General features: G+C 37.7%; 1 protein-coding gene across 2 annotated transcripts in view; it reads right to left on the reverse strand.

The window, feature by feature from the left end:
• The window catches only part of LOC135717135 (zwei Ig domain protein zig-8-like), a 471,305-nt gene extending 451,545 nt beyond the window's left edge, over positions 1-19,760 (reverse strand). For both annotated transcript variants that reach the window (XM_065239086.1, XM_065239085.1), the window contains exon 1: positions 18,514-19,760. The gene's annotated coding sequence lies outside the window, so the exon portion shown is untranslated. The remainder of the gene's footprint in view (positions 1-18,513) is intronic.
• Between the last annotated feature and the right edge of the window lie 2,075 nt (positions 19,761-21,835).

The raw sequence follows: 21,835 nt of genomic DNA on the forward strand, positions 1-21,835 counted from the left end.
GTTATGTGAAATTACTGAACTAGAAAATTCTGATGCGCGGAGGGCCAGACAAAATCGGGCCATTACTGTATATACAGTATACGTGTATGTATGTCTGTTTGCGGAGATGAATATCACAAGTAAAAAGACCAAGTCGTCTTCATTTGTGAATAGGAAATTAAGATCGCTATCGATGGAAAAGGACCATGCTCCGAAATATGGTTCCATTCGTGCAGAAAAATCAAACGACATCTCGCCGAAATTTGACTGCGAAAAAGTGAAGGAAACTCCGGATGGAATATGGGAAGAGGACCAGAATCAATGCTAAACTCGAGCACCCAGCTCACGAAGCATGGTTGTATTTAGATACTAGAGGTTCTGCCATCTTTTGCTCGCTCAGGATATTATCATATTCAACGAAATGTAAAATCATAATTCCATCGTGTGAGCATGTGGGATGGTGCAGGACAGAAGCTTGTTCCAAGAACCGCTCTTTCTGTACGAATGGCGATGAGGTGTTATTAGTGTGCTCACAGGGGAAGCTTCAAACATGCACGTCTCTGGTACATATGCATACGTGTGAGCGGAAATGTGGATGACTGCTTTTGGCGGGTATTGAAAGTTGAATAAATGATAAAGGTTTCCTCGCTCAGAACAAATCTAGTGATGCAATTTAACATGTGGTTGGCGGTTCGGTAGTGGATGCTCTGGAAGGTCGCATTTTTTGCTGCAATTTGGATCTTGACATTTTGCAAAATCAGCATATTTTACTTTCTTAACCTTCCACTGCAAGATGAAAAAGAAGAAAGTTGAAGTCAATTCTTGTACTTTCTGAGCTCATACACTCTAATAGGAATTAATGGCTGCTTAGTGTCATTTAAGCAATGAAGTTTAAAGAAAAATATTTATTTATTTCCTATTATAGCTATTTTTAACAAGCAGTGAAAACAAAATGGTTGCCTTTTCAGCCAAAATTGATATCAGCCCAAAGACTGTTACATACATTACTAGCAAAATTCAAATTGATATTTATTAATGAAATGGAAAGGAAAGTATAAAACTTAGTATATTTCAATGGTAGTATAACCCTTTTTTGCTTCAAATATGTACATATTTGATAGCGAGACGTGCTCCTTACCTTTCATATGTAACACATTTATTGTGACCGAAATAAGTCACATTAGAGTTGCAAGCGTCATGTACACACATACAATATAACTGATTTAGTTAAAATTGTTTACCAAACATGGCTACGGACAAGATTGGCGGAATCCTTCCACTTCGCGTTTTCAAGGCACTAATGTCATATTTGTTTCTTTGCAGCAATCACTTAGATACATTTTGAAATCCGATTGTGGGCCTGAAAAATGGTGTGTGGTAAAACAAATTGCCCGGATTGAATTAAAACCTAAACCACAGGCAAACACACGTAACTCTTCAGTCTGGATCATCATTCACGCATTTATGGCGGTAAGCTCCAACTCAGATTAACATTTAATCCCTTCCCTGTTTGGATGATCTGCAAAATGTTTGCTTAGAGTCGTGTTGATTAAATCTGATATCGACATCAAAGCAGCCGGACATTCTTGATCGGGATTTAATCCGAGGATAATACCGGTCGGAGCTTACCACCATTAGCGATTGATTAAAATATTTATCATTTCCATAAACTACTCACCGCAGCGCTGGAATCAGCACACTATGACGTTTTTACACGCAAACCAAAAAATTATTACATTCAATGTTAGTGGAATTTCCTATCATACTCCGCAGCCATCCCGATATAAGTTAACCTCGCAGACGATGTAATGGTTTTAAGTATTCTTTTTCTTATTTCGTGATCCGTCTATGCTTTCAACATTGTAGAACGACGCACACACTTGCCTCAATTCTCTCCAGCATAAAAAGCATACGAAGTCGAGTATGAGTGGAAATGAGCGCTTCTTCTTCGCTTCAAGCCCATCCAGATTCCTAAGCATGGAGAGAGCTGTGGAGATAGCACAGGTCCCATAATTGCAACTTTTGTGGTTCGAGTCTCCCCAGCAGAGACAACCTTTTTTTTGGCATGATTCATTTCACTAACTAATACACTCCACATTTTTCTTTCTCCGCAGCTCAGTACATCACCTCCTCCAATTGAATGAAATGCGGTCTGCACTAACATCATAGAGGTAACTCTAAGACTAGTAGGTCCCGCAGAAACGTGCTCAACTTTTTGGCTCAGCTCTGGTACTATCTTCGGTCCCAAGCTAATCAATTCACCCCTCGAAACATAGAAAAATCCACTAACCCCTCATTTTATCTGTCAAACTTTCATAGCGAATCAAAACAAACATAGTGTAGTACTAGAATTTTGACTAGAATGGGATACGTTAATCGATTTGCTTGGGACCAATAGGGTAGTCAAGTAGTGAGCCAATTTAAATCGTTAGTTTCGTATTGATTGTTGCTAACATCCTGCGATGATGAATCCCACATAATTGTAAGCAAATTTTACATCCCACATCTGTTCTTGCATGCAACATTGTAAGCGACTTAGCGGACAAGCTTGTTTTTCGCTAGAAGCTCGAGAGATGGCGTCAGTAAGGTCCTATTTTCTAAGGTACAATGTTTCAAGAAAAAATATTCGATGAGCTACGGCTTGAATTTTTGAAAGGCAATGTCAAAGACTGATTCTTTTTTTTAGGTGTGTAAGCTGCGTTATGTATGTATATTTTTAAACGATTTCATCAACTATTCTTCGATGGATTAGGCAACAAGGTCTATTTTTTATACATTATTCCCAGTCGGTTTCTGTTTCGTCATATACATTTAATACGTATGTTATCAAAGATTTCTCGCTTCAACAATTTCACTGGACTGATAAGCAGTCACAACCATCGGCACCGTCACCAACGAGAGAACCTTTTGCAACCGAAAATGTTCCTTTCACCGAGAAATTTCCCCGATTCGGAAATTTCAACATCTCGTGCTTTTTTTTAACTGTAAATACCTATAGCATCAGAGAATCATTGCGAATGAATTCCCACAGTCGTGGGCTATGGCACGGGTTTTCGTTACCTGCGTTTAAATTTTGGATTCGGTATAAGGTATGCAAAACTCAATTTACACTTTTGCTCCACCATCGGCACAAATAACGGGCACAAGAAGGGAATCATAAACGTTTGCCCGCAAGGAAATCATGAATTTTATATTAACCCGGAGATCCTTTGCAACTGACAGCGACGAAACGGGAATGAAAACGGGACCACCCATCTAACCGGCAACCCTAGGTTGGTCATATAAAGTACGGGAGCAGAAGAACGAATGAGTGTCAAGGCGTGTTACTGAATACGGGCGCAACATAACATACAACTCTGCCGACATCCAACGGTAATGGCATAACTTTTTGATGTGACGTCATGGTGATGATGGCGGGATATCCATGACAACACGACACAGACAGCCGCCAAGTATCATAGCTGTTGATGTCTGTTACGAACCATCCAACCTCACTTCCACCACAGTTCACACATACATGAGTTTGGCAAACTAAGCGGGGCGTCGATATGTTTCGACACGTCCTTCCTTCAAACGAGACGACAGTGTGGTGTAAAACATGTAAAATGAATTTTTCCTAGCATCATCAAAACTGACAGTCATCACAGCGTAATTTGATAAGTTTTCTACGAAAGAAACCTGACGGAATAAATTGGAAAAGTCATCTCCCAGCAGTACATGTCAAAATGGTCGTTTTAAATGATATCCTGCAGAACTTTTGCACTACGCGATTGGCTAATAAAAAACGACGCCCAATTCTTTCAATCCACGGATGCCTACTTTTAAGTATTTCCGATGGAAAGAAACTGCTTTGGGATTGTTTTCAATCTTTACAGATACCTATATAAAACGGTATGCAACATACCAAATATATTCCCAAAACGAACAACGTGGGTACGAGAATATTTTTCTTGAATGTAGAAAGGTTCGGTGTTTTTCCCAAAAGAGATAAATTTCTGGCGAAGAAGGAAATGGATCGCTTCCCTATGCTAATAGCAGCCATATTAATTTTCATTCCAAATGAGATTCAGGCTGCAGGGCTGGAAACGTGAACACATCCTGTCGACTATACACAAACAAACCAGCAATTGATGCTTTTCTTGAAAGTTGGAAGTGTAGCTTTCTAACCGGGTCAAGCAAACATTATCTACATCGACGCAGAACTGTATCAGGCAGAAACGTATGCGGATTGTTGATTAATAAAAATGTAAACATACACTTAAAAAAAATCATGTAAATTTAGGTGCTCGAAGAGTGACATATACAAGCGTCAATTTTGACGTAAATTTGAGTCCTAACAGCCGCAAAATATGGCTCAATCAAACGTATTTTTCGTCGAGCAACGAACTTTTCAGTCTCGGAGCACTTGATATTACATGACATGTTTGTTTACGTCTCATCTTTTATGTAAAAGACGGATTCTGTCACGTGTAAAATTATTTATTTCTAAGTGTGCACTCCTCTTTCGAAATCACTTCAACTAATACGTCGATAAGGTGAAATATGTACTTTTTTGCCGTTGCTAAGATCTTGATGTTTGGATTATTAATGTAAACACTACCGGAAATACGTAATAAGATATTTTAAAAAAAGGTTGAGCTTAAGTATCGCAGAAATTTTAAACAATTTTCAAGTAAAAGCATCCGAATTGTGCTACCACGAGCCGTACACACACACACACACCCACTCACACACACACACACACACACACACACACACACACACACACACACACACACACACACACACACACACACACACACACAAACACACACACACACACACACATACACACACACACACACACACACACACACACACACACACACACACACACACACACACACACTCACACACACACACACACACACACACACACACACACACACACACACACACACACGCACACACACACACACACACACACACACACACACACACACACACACACACACACACACACACACACACACACACACACACACACACACACTTAGAAATACCTAATCTCACGCGTGACGGAATCCACCTTTGACATAAAGGATGAGACGTAAACAAACATGTCATGTAAAATTAAGTGCTCCGAAAGTGAAAAGTTCGAAATTAAGTTTGATTGAGCTGAATTTCGTGTCTATTATGACACAATTTTATGTCAAAATTGACGCTCGTATATGTCAGCCTCAGAGCACCTAAATTTACATTAATTTTTCTAAGTGTGCAGAAAGGACCGATTGTAGTAGGTATGTAAAAGAAATAAATGAAAATATGTTTTCCCTCAGGAAATAAGTTTCTATAAAAACATCATTCAAAGCCGTAGAGTAAAGTGGTTGAAGTTAAAAAAAAAATTGGAAGCGGTATTATGATATCATGAAAGAAGATTGTAACCTAAGTATTCTTGTATTATTGTATTATTGTTGACCTATGTGATAGGTTTATGGTACAAAAAACGATATAGAAATAACGAAATTTACAAAAGGTGGTCAAACCGTTTCTACTTTGAAAACTGTTGATAATACCTGTTTTTAATCTTTAAATACAGAGGAAACAATTCTGCATTTTAATTGTGACTGTTACACGCAAACGACCGAGCAACTTGTCAGCAATGTTGTTAACAAAGATAGGCTTTTATATACAATATTTGCATAATTTCATGATATGTCTCAGAACTTTTCACGCTTTATAACTATTGTTAACTTATTTGATATGTGACCCTCCATTGTACAGAAATTAACACTACTTTTTCAAACTGTGTAGTGTGCTTTAGTGCAATAATATTAACAAATATATTAAATACACTGAGGTCTTTTTTACGTGGAGATACGTACCGTGTAAAAACAATTTTTAAAACCTGCGAGAACAAAAGGCGTTTTTGAAAAATCTACGTAAAATAAACCGCGTTAATCAACATCGAAGGATAAAGGTTTTTTTGGAGTGAAAATATTGTTGTTGGACTTGTTTTCGGGGACTGCAAAATTGCGAATAATATTGCAACTGCCAATTGTAACAAAAAGCTTTTATTATTTGCTTGTTCATTTGGCGCAGAGTTGGTACAGATTGAATAACATCCACCAAACGATCTATGTTTGCCGAGAATAGCATAAGAATAAAAAAGCTTATAAATGCAGATTTATGCAAATAGAATTACATATTAGATGGTTTGGAGCAGTTCAATTTTGTTAGCAAAAACTGGATTCTGGATACTGACCGCCATCCTTCCAAGGGACCATAGCAGTGGCGTCACGTTACCTCACATTTTACTTGTGCATCAAATTTAAGAACGTCAGCAATATTTATATTCTAATCGATTGCAAAATATACAGAATCTTATAGATTTACTGGTGTTTATCAATGGCAAACAACATTTTGAGATTTGTAAACGTTTTGAGAGCTTGTGCACAGGTTGATTGAGGTAAAGGCGATGCTACTGGATCACAGCCATTTTAGTCGCTTTCAAATCCTCGTTCGATCAGTAAAGGGAACGTATGTAATGATATTTTAATCTATATTTCCATTATGTTTACCGTTTAGCATAGCCGAATAGCTGTCTTATCTTGAAAAACTGTATCATAGCTGCGAAGCTATAATAGCTCTTGTTTCAAGATGTTTCAAATTTTTTACAAAATGTATACATTTGAAAATTAACTATAAAAATCCACGTTTTAAATTGTTGAGTAAGTAAACGAGTATTATTTGCGAAATAACTGACGAAATAAATCTCCATGTTAAAATAAAATCCACGATAAAAGGAAAATCCACGTAAAAATAAACCACGTTAATTTAGAAATCTACGTAACAAAGAAGCGTAAAAACTACGCCCAAAATAGTCCGCGTAAAAAGACCTCAGTGTATATCAGATTTATATTATTTTATGCCAATTTCCACAGTTAAAAAATATCAACTTTCAACACATTAACAAAGAACACAGAACACAGATGATTAATATGTGCGCAAAGATTGAGTTTGGTATTGGTTCAGAAAGCATCCATTCAATTTCAATTGAAGTTTGTGAAATATTCAGTAAAATGATCATTTTTTTTTGCCACCAGTGTACGTAGTTGGAATTATTTTACTTAATTGACAATTTTCGAAAAATTTCCGGATTTTTGAAAAAGCTGTGGTCAAATAGTCAAAGAATCAACCAACGATTATAAACTAAAATTTGATGATACGGTGGAAAAGGATACATGAATTTTAAAACTCTTGCCCCACTTTACTTTATAGAAAATTCATCATTTTTGAGACATACTGTTCAAAATATATTATAGCTCCAAAAAAACACATTGATGATTTTTTTATAGTCGCTTTTTGGACTCTTATGTCAATTGTTCGAGGATGAGATGATATCTCGTGACTTTGGCGTGAGAGGTATGGACGTTAACCGCTACACCGGGGCCGCCCACGTCAGTGAATTTGTTTTAACTAGTATATTGCAAAGTGCAAGAACTTCACTAACAAGCGTTTTGCGAACCATTCGTGATTAACTGATTCCACACATTATACCTACACAGTTTAAAAAAGTAGTGTTAGTTTCTATTCAATTTTTTTTTCCTTTGGTTTGTTTTTTCCGTCGATCTTGTTTTCCGTGCTGAGCACCAATGCTACCGACGTGCCAGGAAGGTAGCTCCCACACATGGACCCTACCTATCGACCCATAAACTCATGAACCGGGGCTTTACAACGGCTTTACTTCCCATCCGAAGGAAGGCGTGATCAGAGATGTTATGCCTCAGAACATCCCGGCGGCGCCGACTGGGATTGAACCCAGGCCTGCTGGAGTGAGAGGTAATCACGCTTACCACTACACCACCGGCGCCGTTACTATTCAATATGATGCACATAAATTTAGCGTTTACATTACAAATCGGGTAAATTTCTAAGATATTCCATGAAATGATTCAAATGTCGTATAGCTACTCGTACAAGCCCATCTGTGTTAACAACGTTGCTTACAAGTTGCTCGTTTGCAAGAAATGAAATAGAAGATTCCGTGAATCAGTGTTAACATCACAATAAAAATTCATAATTGTTTGCTGAGTAGATCAGCGTTTCTCAATTTATGGGTTTTCCGAAGGTGGGTCACAGGCCTTCTGATTTAAATCTTATTGATTTTTTATGTTTGTTTAAAATCATGACAACATATAATTACAATATAATTAAGCAATCGGAGTCATTTATGACGAGCTTTTGATGTTGCTTGAGTAATTTTGTTTTAACTTTCTTCCATTACCAGTGTTTCCAAGAATATTGTCCATTTTGGCCCTTATAGGGTTAAACTGTAAATTATTTGGTAAAAAGGTAATTTTAGCTTCCCAAGGGCCAGATTTTAGCATTTTTAAATTTGGGTGAATCCAAGTTATTTTGGCATTTTCAAAGCATTTTTGTAATGTATATTCCTACTGTTGGTGATTAAGAACCCTTTTGGCGGTTCTAGGCCAGGGTTGCTTCCACTCACTTCGCCGCCATAAGGAATGTTTTTCTGAATCATTAAATCAATAAATGTTATCATTATGTGTTGTGCTTTAAAATTACAATAAGAGGTTGTAAAGTATATGTTTGACACATAAAACCTGCAAACTTCATGTTCAGTTAGCCACAATCAGCGATTTTGAGATTCGTGAGCGTTAACTCAAAGCGAAATTGACAGATTGTATGAGTCAAACACGTATAAAACACGAATAAATAAATATTTCGCATTAATAATGATTTCACATAAATAATAATTTCGCATAAATAATGATTTCGCATAAATAATGATTTCGCATCTTTGGCGTTTCTGTCCATATTCATTGTAGCAATTACTATTTTTTTTAGTCGAATATCGTTTTATTAGCTTTCATATTTCGTGAAAAAAAACACTTCTTATATGTTTTTAAACTGGTCGATTTCCCAAGTATTGACAGATGAGTGGTGAAGACACAGGCTTCATAATCGCAACGATCATGGTTCGAGCCCAGTCTGTTTCCATTTTTATTTTTTGAACATTAATTCCTTCCAACCATCAAGTAATTTCTACGCATTCAAGCGCTTTGTTGGGATTGATTTGACTAGTAGCTATACTGAAGATCCTAGAGATGTCGCCCCTTCATTGCAGTATGGAGAAATCAGAAAATCCATGATATGTGACTAAACATGCTTTCACAGAAGGAAATAAATTAATGAGTTTTCACCTTATCACCATAGTAATGTACTCGGGCGATTTTTGTGCATTTAAAACTGCTCATAAAGATGCTAATGAATAAAAACTGACAATTTTCATGCGTTTCCAAATGGTTTCCTACCATTCCCATACATTCGAAAGTGACTGGCCCTCTGGACGTGGATGGTGTCAAAAACTACAAAACATGATGAATTCAGGACATGGGACTTTACTTATTTTGGCTTCTCACACTTAAGCACCTAGTTGGGTGAAATAAACTTGTTTTTTCCTTAATTTGTTTTCCGTACTGAGTACCAATGCTACCGATGCTAGGGAAGCAGCTCCCACATCCACCCTTCGTGATCAGAGACTTAATACCTCAGAAAATCCCGGTGGCGCTTGAGATATAAACTTAATTTTGGGTATTTTTACCCTTCTTACAAAGAAGGGTATAGATATCACTTGAAAAACCGACTATCGATCCGAGGCCCGGAGGGCCGAGTGTTATATACCATTCGACTCAGCTCGACGAGATCGGAACATGTCTGTGTGTGTGTGTGTGTACGTGTGTATGTGTGTACGGGTGTATGTGTGTATGTGTGTGTGTATGTAACGAAATGAATGCGCTCACGTTTCTCAGCAACCGCTCAACCGATTTGGACAAACTCGGCGCCAAATGATAGGTCTTGGGGTCCCATTGAACGCTATTGAACGGTTTTGGAATCGGTGAACCGGTTCCGGAGATATGGCCGGAATAAGATCCGGTGAATATGGGCCTTCACGCTGGATTTAACGGAAAACGTATCAAAACCATCATGCGACACATCAAATTACTACAGAATTCAAAAATAAGATCAATGCAAGTCGTGTTAAGTGTTCCAGACCACATTGGACACACTTGGACATGTTCCGGGTACCCCGGGAAAGTTGCTTGAATATGAATTGAATTAAAACCCATTAAATCACATTAAAATACGATGATAAGGTGATTGGTAGCCTCACCAAATAGACTACACCCAGATATATTCCGAGTACCCCCAGGCAGTGGCGTAGCGTCACTGGATGACACGGGGGTGGGGAGCTTGGTCACTGATAATGACAATAAAATAAATAAACTTGAATAAGTAAGAAGGGTCTGATCACACCATAGGTGGATAAATTCGGGTTTTTCTTACCATGTGAGTAAAATTTTACTCAACTGTGAGTTGTTTTTGATAGCCTTGTTACGCTCAATTTTCAGTGTACTAGTCACCTTTCGCGTCACAAGAGCCGCTAGTGTCGGGAAAAATAATGTCTTGGGGATAATAGAAGAGTGAACCATATTGTTAATTTATAATATTTGATTATAGACAAGAACACATTGCTCATTACAATCAGAAAGCATTACCCAAGTAACCATAGGCACGTTATTTTGATTTTTTGCCTATATACAGCTGAACATCAGCTATACCAGGGTTTGCAAGTTCTAATGAGGCCCGTATGTAGCCAAAAAGGCGAAATAACGTGCTTATGATTACTTAAGTAATCTAACAAAACAATAAGGGAATTATTTGAAAGTCACAGTTTTTAAAGGATTTAAAAAAACATGTCATGGAAATTTTGATCCTTGCGTTTTCTGCAGTACTAAACGCACCGCATAGACAGACCGCTCTATTTTCATTCACTCACGTGCCAAGTTGCCTTCTCGTATAGGATGTTTCTATGTGTGTACTTTTGGCAGTAATAAATGACTGAGGGATAGTATTTATTTACACTTTCTCATGAACACAATTTTCTAAAAAACTGATAAACTGTATTTTAGACAGTGTTGGAAAAATCATTTTCAAAAAAAGTTCTATCACAGCTCATTGCAGAGATAAATCCCAAAGGAACTTCTCACAAAAAGTTCGCGAACGAGAGATGATAAAAAGTTCATGAAAGCGTAGAGCGAGAGAAATTTTCATTTCGTATCGCGAAAGATCTTTCGTCTCTCCATCTCACATCATTTCACACGTACTCGTGATTCGAACCAACCAAATATCCCCTCAGCTTTGTTCTTTTTTTCCAGCAAGTAAAGGTAGGCGATGATCATGCGAGAGTGTCTGTTTGTTTTCTTCTCGTTCTCCGATATTTTTCGCATCCTTCACTTTAAATACCATTTCCAGAGAACTTTGAGATTTGGGCGTAATTGCTTTTGTTAACAAACACGTCATTCAGCGATTTCTCACGAATCAAAGCACAATCTAGCGAACTATACTATACCAAATGAATCATTCCTCTACCTGTCAATGTTGTTAGTTTTTTAGATTGAACTTTAATTCACGAGAAATCGGCGAATTAAGTGTGTGTTTACAAAAGAAATTACGCCCTAATCTCAAAGTTTTCCGGATTTATTTATAGTTTTAGTTCTCAATGCAACCAGCTAATAGTAGATACTTGTAACTCAGTGCTGTAAATTTTCATATCATTCGATTGAAGATGAACCACTACAACCATTCAATCAATTCTGTGTAAACGAATTCTCACATGACCATAATTTGAAGAGCCCCTTTCTCATTCGAAGCTCATTGTCACTGTCAATTGAGTCACTCAGTATCATTTGATATACGACAGTGGAGTATGGAAGAAATCCAGGAAAATGGTCCCGAACAGACAAGTCGACCCGATGTCGGATCAATGTAAGGCTAATTTAAGGTCGATGTCGACCCAATGTCGGGTCAATGTCGGGTCAATTTTGGGTTTATGTCGGGTCAATGTCGGGTCAACATCGGGTTGGGGTTTGATAGAAGTCAGGTTGGTGTCGGGTTGGCTTAGCTTTTTCGCCGGAATGTCGACCGCAACTGATATCACCCATTCGGAGGAGGTCCCCTTTGATAGCGAATAGCTACTTTTCTCATTTTCATCAAAAATGTTCAAATGATTTTGAGAATTTACAGCACTGGTAATAGCACAGTGAAAAAGTTCACCACCACCTATATTCCCAACCATCCCCCTGCATATAATTATTGCATAAAAGCTTACAGGAACGATATTACGAACACTAGTCATGAGAGGAGCCATGCATTAACTGTATTTCGTGAAAATGAGGATACATTAGGCGCTCCTCCTTCCGCAACCCCCTATCCTGAGGAACGGTTTTAATATAAAAATTGCTAGTCACAAAATCTTACACTACCCTCCCCGTTCCTCGTTAATGTCGCGTTGACACTTGTGCTGATTCATTCATTTTTTTTGCCAGAAACCAATGCACCAATCAATCAGCTGCACAAAACTGTTCACATCATCCTGATAACGGCTACTTTAAACAACAGGCGCCAGTAGACAGCCAGGTACCAGACTTATTAGTCTTTAGAGATTGTATTGATTTACTCGGGATAGCTTTCTGTCTATAATCTTTCCCTTGTGAAATGTGCAGTGCAATTTTCAAGAACGAATGTGGTGTAAAGAGATAGAGAGAAAAAATGATCTGATATTTTTCGTATCCTCACGTTGGTGATTCGAGTTAAAAAAGTTCGCGATATCTCATTCTCTCATCCCAGAAAGTTCGCTCAGGAAATATTGGAGTGTGAAACTAGTGAGGGAAAGTTCCCAAGAGAAAACGTATCGCAAGCGAAAATGATATTTTGGTGAGAATTCCATCACTGATTTTAGACATTGATTACATACTCAAAACAGCCGGTGCCGGTGGTGTAGTGGTAAGCGTGACTGCTTTCTAACACCCCAATGGGTCTGGGTTCAATCCCAACTGAGGTCGGTGGGATTTTCCTGAGGCATAAAAATCTCTGGTCACGTCTTCCTTCGGAACCTTCGGAAGGGAAGTAAGTTGGTCCCGGCCCATGTGTGTTGTGAATGGGTGCGATATCCTACGCAGGTGTGGAAGCTGCCTTCCTGCACATTCGATTGCCGTCAATGGTTGGCAATCGATGTCCGTCGGTGATTGGCACTAGATTGCGGAACAGAGACCGACGTTAAATAAAGGAGAAGAAAAAAAAAAGATATACTCAACAGGATTCTGATACTGCTGCATTTAGAGTATAATTGTAGATCATCATAAAGATGAAATTATGTATGTACGCACTTTGCGAAAAATTAACATAACCTCCCACTGGAATCACAGTATTTGTTCGACTATGGTATATGCTCCAATACCTCCTGTACTCAGAGAAAATGAAAAAGGATTATCGCATTGATTTTCTAGCAGCTTAGGAAGCCATGTAAATTTGAATGAACATTTTGCAACTTTTAAGTCAAATTTCTCAAAAACTATAGCAAATACACGTATGTTTTTTAATCCTAAAATGATCCTTTTTGAAATACAAATTCTCGATTATTTTTCTTTAAAACTAAAAACATTGAGAGAAAGGCATAAAGTTATTAAAATGTGGTCCAGAAATCGTAAAAAAAAAATCTTAAATTTGGGAACTCCCATGACTTTGACCATTTCACAGAATATTCTTTGGCATAACTAGAAAAGATGCTCAGTTGGATTTTTCAAACATCATTACCATTTTTAAGATAATTGGGTTCAAACACTAGTTTTTTTTTAATGAACCAACAAAAATAGTGGACCACAGAGCAAAATCACCGAATAATATTTGGGTTTTCGATGATCGCGAGTAATTGCTACAAGCATTGCATTTTGGTAGGTACGAGTATTGCACATACGGTGTTGGTATGCATTTACCATCAAAAAGTGAAATTGATGTCCAAGACCCTGCAAGATAAACAATTACCCCGTTTCAACCGGTGTGAATTCATATAACGAATATTGTTTTTCAAAATGCACAACCTCAATGAATAGCGCCATATTTTGGTAATCAAATAATTGCACTAGACTTGTGCTAAACTGCTTTTCAAAATGTATCTTTTTAATTATTCATTCTGGACGTTTGGTGTCTTCAACAAAGTTGTTTATTAGTCAAAAATATGAAACTCGTCAAAGTCAAAATTGTAGCAGCCTCCCTAATATTCAAGGTAATATTTTATCACACCAATCATAGCATAGTTTTAAGTTGAAAATTTCATGAATATCGATTTTCGTTTTCAGAAGAAAAAAAGCATATAAAACTGTATTATTTTCCCTAGAAATATTTCATGTTACGGCAACGTAGAATAAAAAAAAAAGACTAATGAATATTATCGCTTCTTCTAAGTGAATTGGGCATCAATGTATTTTATAAGTAAGAGTAAAATTGTTCATTGGAATCATATGTTACTTTTCTCCAGACCATTTTAAACTTTTCACAATACGAACAATTTCCACAGTTAATGGTCAAAGTAATGATCCCTCAAAAATTTATAATTGATAATTGTTTCGAAAATGTGCATCATTTAAAAAAAAATGCGACACAATTCTTCAGTTTTCGGTATGTTATGCAACAAAGTCTAAACTTTCAAGGAAAACAAAATCTAAAATGCCACTGTGTCCTTGGTTCAGTTACTTTTAATTAACGTAGGCATATGGCAGTCCCGTAACTTTTATTAATTGCGCAGTTTAGAAGCAAAAACTTAAAACTTCTGATTTAAAAAAAATGCAAACATACGTTTCTGAATTTTTGATATGTTTTGTAGAAAAACCTGTGCTTTCAAGAAAAATATAAAAACTATAGTGATTTTTATTGAGACACCATGAAAATAATTAAAAAGGCATTTAAAAACCCTTTCATTTGCAAAACTAACATCTGAAATCCATGGTTAAAAAGTTAGGAATTTTCAATAAACGGTATATAGGAAAAAAAAAAATATGAAGAAGTTTCACTGAGATCCCAGCAAAAGTGACATTTGATTGCTGAGTTTCCAATAATGCTTAGCTGAATCTTAGCTGGGATCTCAGTAAAACTTTTTTTGCTGAGATTTGCACAGTCGAGCTCGGTAGAAAAAACTAAGTGTGTAGAACCACACTACCGTTCAAACTGGCGACATCGCTCTGATGAGACAACAAAACCTACCCCCAAGCTCCTCCCCATTTTCTATTCTTCGAAAATGTACCCCTCTAACCTCGGATAAGCCGCGAGCATTCGGCCAAACTCCTTCTAGACATAGCATTAAGTGAATTTTGTTACAAACAATGAACAATGAATTATCGGCTCCGTAAAGCTTACGCAATTGTGCCTTGCAAATAGACGAACTGGAAAAAAAATTAAAACATGTAATGTACAATAAAGCGCACGTAGAACTAAAATTTCGTTACTCGACAAAAAGTACGTTTGATTGAGCTGAATTTCGCAAGTTGACAAGCATATTGAATGACTCCACAGCACCCAATTGTAATCTTAATTGTACTCTTAAGTGAGTAAAGAACAGACACCATATAGTGCAGTATGCGCCGTTAAAAATGCATAAATTTTCATACACAATATATGAAGATTTTTGTAATTTTTACGGCACATAATGTACATCCTATAATATAAGATTAAAACTCCTCAGAACCCAATTTGAGCTTTTTGTGACATTTGGAGCCTCCTTTCACCAAGTTATAAAAATATATGAACGAAAAACCATGCTGAAAGCGTGATCTGCATCTTAAGCTCAGTCAACAAATTTTTTAGATGACAACTTTCTCATTTTTTGAGGATTTTTCAATTTAAAGGTGTCACACGTAAACAATGATTTTGACCGTCTATTTCTTACGAATATCAATAACGCATCAGCGGCGCCGGTGGTGTAGTGGTAAGCGTGATTGCCTCTCACCCCATCAGGCCTGGGTTCAATCCCAGTCGGCACCACCAGGATGTTCTGAGGCATAACATCTCTGATCACGCCTTCCTTTGGAAGGGAAATAAAGCCGTTGGTCCCCGGTTCATGAATTGATGGATCGATAGGTAGGGTCCAGGTGTGGGAGCTGCCTCTCTGGCGTCGGTAGCATTGGTGATCAGCACGGAAAACAAGATCGACGGAAAACAAATAAAGGAAAAAAAAAATCAATAACGCATCCACACAAACCAACAACACCATTTTATAGAGCAGGCCTTCCCTGTCTCATTTTGTGTGGCCCTCAACGAGCTTAGAAAAAGTTTTCGCATCCGGCCCGTGGGTTGTTCTATTCTCGTTCAGCTGTGTCAGATAAAAACTTGGAATCATTTTTCAGATCAATCAATATGCAACGAGTATTGGAGAGCATCCAACAATTTCAAGTTTCTCGTTAAATCACTAAGCTGCTCATCTTAAAACGTTAACAAGTGGATAAATAGATTAACTTTGAAACATAGCTCACGATCGTTTCTGTGTTTTCTTTATTTAGATAAGCAATTTTGTATGCTTGTTATATGAGACAAAAGGTTCTGATTTTGTGAAAATGTGGAAACAACTTTAAAAAACTGCTTTTTTCGCATTTCATGCTTATTGCTTATTGCATATTAGCTAATTACGTGCTCTCGACTTAAGGTTCTAAATGCACTTCGACAGTTATTAATTGAGAGCTTTCGATGTCAATACCAAACCATGAATTTGTACAATGATAATACAATTTCCAACCCAAAAGATTCCCTCGACCAAACCAGAAATTGAACCTGTCGCCAACAATCAATATGAAACTATCGATTTGAAATTGGCACACTACTTGACTAGCCTATTGGTCCCAAGCAAATCGATTAACGTATCCCATTCTAGTCAAAATTCTAGTACTACACTATGTTTGTTTTGATTTGCTATGAAAGTTTGACAGATAAAATGAGGGGTTAGTGGATTCTCCAGAGTTTCGAGGGGTGAATCGATTAGCATGGGACCGAAGATAGTACCAGAGCTGAGCCAAAAAGTTGAGCTCGTTTCTTCGGGACCTACTAGTCTTATAGTTACCTCTTTGGTATTACCGTGCCTTTGCTGACTAGGCTATGAGGTCCCTAAAACGTGAACTCCGTCGATGATAAATTTAAATTTTAAAATGTTTCAGTTCTGTAAGCTCTTTTGTTTTAGCATGCTAAGATCAATATACACATTTTTATGAAATATATGGATTTACTCAAACAATTATTAAAATATATCAAGTACGAACTGTGATCACCTTAAGATCAAATTAGATATTACGATTGGAAATACGTTAAAAACGTACCGCGTAAAAACCGTGAAAATATCGGCTCCAGCTTAAAATTAAATTTTTTGGCTCACCAACTGATATGGATTCTAACATAAGAAATCGATACTCAAGGTGAAGCTTACCGTCAAGATGTTAATTTTTTAGGCATGTTTTGATTATTATTAAAATATAGGAAAAATGTATCTTGTCACTCTAAGAAAATCAGTGTTTTCCTTTAGGTGTATTTTAATAATTTTAAAAAATTGGATAAAAAAAAACATAATCAGAAGGTCTTGAATCACAGGAACAAAAATTTCTTGGATTTATGGTATAATTTTTCACTATTTTAATAAAAATAAAAACGAAATTTTTCGCTGCCGACGGTAAGCTTTACGTTCAAGTCAATGTTCAAATTTGGCGAATTGTCTCATTGCACATGTTCATCTAGAATTGATCACTAAATTAATCTAATTTACTGTTTTGAGTAACAATCAATGCACTAATGTTTGTGCCAATATGAAATACTTTTAAACTCACTGATAAATTAATAGACTCTTGTTGTTAAAAACGCAAATGTGTATGGCTCAAATCACCCCCTGCATCATCATCTCATCTTAAAAATATGGTGATGTATTAATTGAATCCAAATTAAATTTGGTAACAAAGTGAGGATGTCAAATAACGAAATCCTATTCTGACATGTCGTCCTGTACGGAAAATGGAAATAGCAATAAAAAATACAATAATGCTATTCCGGACTATGGTTATCACTTCTTAATATCTGAGTCTAACCTATTCTTTGAACTGAAACAAACAAATGCTGCATGTAATTAATCTTCTTGGTGCCTCGAATAGTTCGGTTAAGTGTGAATTTCAACCCGTCAGTCATGAATAATCCCCAAACCGCATTCGTACAACAGCAGCACGAGTCTACGAATGATTGATTGATTGACTAAGGGTGTCAGCGGTCCGGTAGCTTCCGAAGTACATACAACTCAACGCAAGAGAACAAATTCGTCGTCAACTTTTGGAGGGATTAATTCTAATTTGTGAACGCGTGACAATTAATAGAACATAAATAATTTATTGTTCTGATTTTATTATCCGCGAACATCGAACGACGAAAATCACAGCCCACATCAAACAGTCTGAGTCTAACTTCAGCGTGGTGGAAATTTAATTTACCAAATCAAAATCCTGCTCCAGTTGAAGTGCCGTCGCGATATATGAAACGTCTATATCCCAAACAACGTGCATAATCTACGCCATGATTGGCCTCTGAATCGCTCATGTCATTTCAATTTAATATGCTTCCCCCTCGTGCACATAAATATGTATATGTATGTGAATGAATGAACGATATAATTACCTAGAATCTAATTAACTATTGCTCGGCTGGCAGCGCAAACATCCAACATGAAAGAGTAGCTAAGCTTCGTAGATTCAACTATGCGTATAGGTATATGAATATTCCAGTATTATACGGGTATGATGCGTTTAAATTAGCAGGTAACACTCGGTGTCCTTTTTAATCGATAAACTTGATTTCTTGCATTTCTCACTGGCGGATCCTCTTTGAGCTCTACACTCTTTTCACTTCACTGATGGGTGCAACGGATTATGTAACAAAGTGAACGTGTAATCCGTGGTCTGGTGTTGATCCAATTAATATTCATTCGAACTTTGTCTCCGACACTGATAATCCTTTATTCTCTTGCACTTATTTCCATTATTTCACTAACCGCCTGTGACCCAGTTGTATGAAACTGATTCAAATGGTTGGTTACTCTTCAGAGGATTATTCACCACTTTTTGCAGTATAATCTTGTTTCTTTGCACTTTGTAAAGATGTGTAACGTTTTGAAATTGCTTTCTTCGATCACTTCACTTGATGCGCTTGCATTACTCTTATTGATTATGCTAATTCTTTACATTCTTTATTCAATCCACCTGCTTCCAACTAGGCCTCTCTCAAGGACATTTTATATTTATCTGTATTCTCTGTTGTTCTTCCCAAACTCGAAGCACTTTATTTATGAATCATCATCACCTCTATGCAACACACCGCATATAAAAATCATCATCTATTCAGCATCCAACAATGCACACATACAAAGCCTCCGTGCTCGGTATTATCTTGCAGCACCTCGGTCTACGAGTTATCCTTTTTCGTTTGCTGCAGTGTATGGTCCTTCTTCTTTGATGCACCAATCATTCATCTTCCTTTTTTTCCCCACTACATATCAATTCTGGTATATCACACTGCAATCCACACCAAATGCTGTCAACAAACACTCACCTCAAACCCGTGCCCCCACGTTTCACGGTCACCGCTATAGAATATGGAATACTGGGAAACTGTCAAAGTGGTGCGAAAAATTACTCAAATATAGCAGCACAATCAATCACTGAATCGTTTCGTCCTGGCCGACGGATCTTCGTGAGACTAGTAGTTTGTAGCCCTATCGAAATACCAGCTGCGTCGCACCTGGCAGGACACAAGTAGAAATCTCGTGAATGTTTTCCTTTCTCAGCAAAATACTCCTGTTGTTTGGGGATTGTCCCATTCGCCTTGAGGAACGTGGTCACGGAAAACTCGACCCGGATGACGCACTACCGCCGAATGCAAACTCTAATCTGACAGAACCTAGAAATTCCTGGTGCCCCTACACGGCACTTTGGCAGTGAAAAGCTCCTGTTTTTTCCCACGATCAATGACATGCGCCCCATCGCGAGTTCCCCTCGTTCTTATTCTCTTCTTACTCTGAAACAAACAAGCTCCCGTTTTCTGAGTGCGGCTGCGCTTTACAGTGAGCCTTTAGAATCCTTTCTCCGAGCGAACAGAACTCACTGTCCACTCTGATGAGGATGCTGATGTTGTGTTGTGGTAGCTCAATATTTTTGTTTTCCATCGCATTTGCTTCTCTCGTTTCTTGATGATAAACAAATGATACATCATTAGAGTTGATTTATCTCGAGCTAGTTTTTGCAATGGTATCATTTTTCGCAGCCTGGCAGCAGTCCAGTTTGGCACGCGCGATCGCTGGGATGTGTCTGAATTATGAATGCAATATGTTCAGGATCAATTATCGCTTTCAGCGCTTCTACTTCTGCGGAAGACAAATGTCCCAACAATATTGGAAGCTTTTAGAGAGCGAAAGCACACGCCAATGTGCAGAGATTCTCTTATATAATGCAACACACTTGATGCTACCAGTGGAGCTTCTCCTCTAGGACTTCCCCTTCAGCAACGGTCGATGTAAGTGGTCTTGCTTCCTCCAACCGATCAGCATCCAGGACCCTTCACACCCGTCTGCAAGTTGATACGTACAAATGGGTGCTGGTCTCTTTTTTATTTTCCTATCTCAAAAAAAGTCTCCAAAACTCTCACTCTCTCCCACAGTTGCGACCCTGAATGAACGTCTCCAATTCTCCACAAAACAGTTTACTCTCTGTTGTATCTATCGGAGCATCTTTTCCATAAAAATTAAACATCCACCCGCTTCCAATTCCAAACACAGCTGAAAAAAACACCCAAGCAAGCAAGCAAGAAGACCTAACCTTACAAACAACTTAATCATTGCGATGCCTTCCCACGTCCCACCAGCCAACCAACCACAGCATCGCCATCATGCATACGGTATATAGGTAGGTATATGTAGGTATACGGACATGGCCCAGCAACCGCTACCGCCTGTCTAAGCAGGCAAGATGAACACCAATTTTGCTTCCAGCTGCCACCTTCCAATCACGACGAAGACGACGGTGGCCAAGAAGACCGACAACCTAAATCTACTATTTTCTTGGTATGAGCATCAACAGTGCGCTTTCGTTCGGTTTCTGCTAAATTGCGCTTGGCCGCTTCCAGCGACTTTTTTCGATCACCATTTTTTTTTTTACTTTTGTTTTGTTTTTTTTTCGTACCAATGTACAGTATAGGACAATAGTACAGTATATTATTTTAGCGTTCACATTACAGCCTATACAATTTCCTGTATAGTACCACCAACAATCAATACGAAACTAACGATTTTAAATTGGCTCACCACTTTAGTAGCCTATTGGTCCCAAGCAAACGATTAACGTACCCTATTCTAGTCGAAATTCTAGTACTACGCAATGTTTGTTTTGATTCGCTATGAAAGTTTGACAGATAAAATGAGGGGTTATTGGTTTTTCCTATGTTTCGAGGGGTGAATCGATTAGCTTGGGACCGAAGAGAGTACCAGAGCTGAGCCAAAAAGTTGAGCACGTTATTTCGGGACCTTCTAGTCTTAGAGTTACCTCTATGGTACCACTGTCACAATTCAAAGTCGAAAATTTAATTTCGTTTATTTTTTTATTTTTAAAGTTAAGGCATAAAGAATTGGGTTTTTGTTTGGTTTTGACAATCCACCGCTAGAGATATATGTATTAGGATTTTTCAAACAAGATCTAATAAAGCCAGATTTTTTGGTTTTCGTATGATTCCAACCTATTATTCATTTGCTTTACGAAATTTTAAAAATTGCTTCATTTTCACCAAACCTAGGACTTGGATTCGTAAAACTACATATACTGCACGACTTCATCGATGACCGCTGTCGCTCTGTTGTTCCGCGCATGCCTACAAGCTTATATGTACCCCAGTAGGTATGCGCGGATCACATAGCCATAAATAAAAAGTAATAACTTTTTGCACAGAAGTCGAA

Source organism: Ochlerotatus camptorhynchus, unplaced genomic scaffold (assembly GCF_037179485.1).
Source record: "Ochlerotatus camptorhynchus isolate MF236.1 unplaced genomic scaffold, CSIRO-AGI_Acam_v1.1 ptg000048l, whole genome shotgun sequence".
In the NCBI taxonomy this organism is placed as follows: Eukaryota; Metazoa; Arthropoda; class Insecta; order Diptera; family Culicidae; genus Ochlerotatus; species Ochlerotatus camptorhynchus.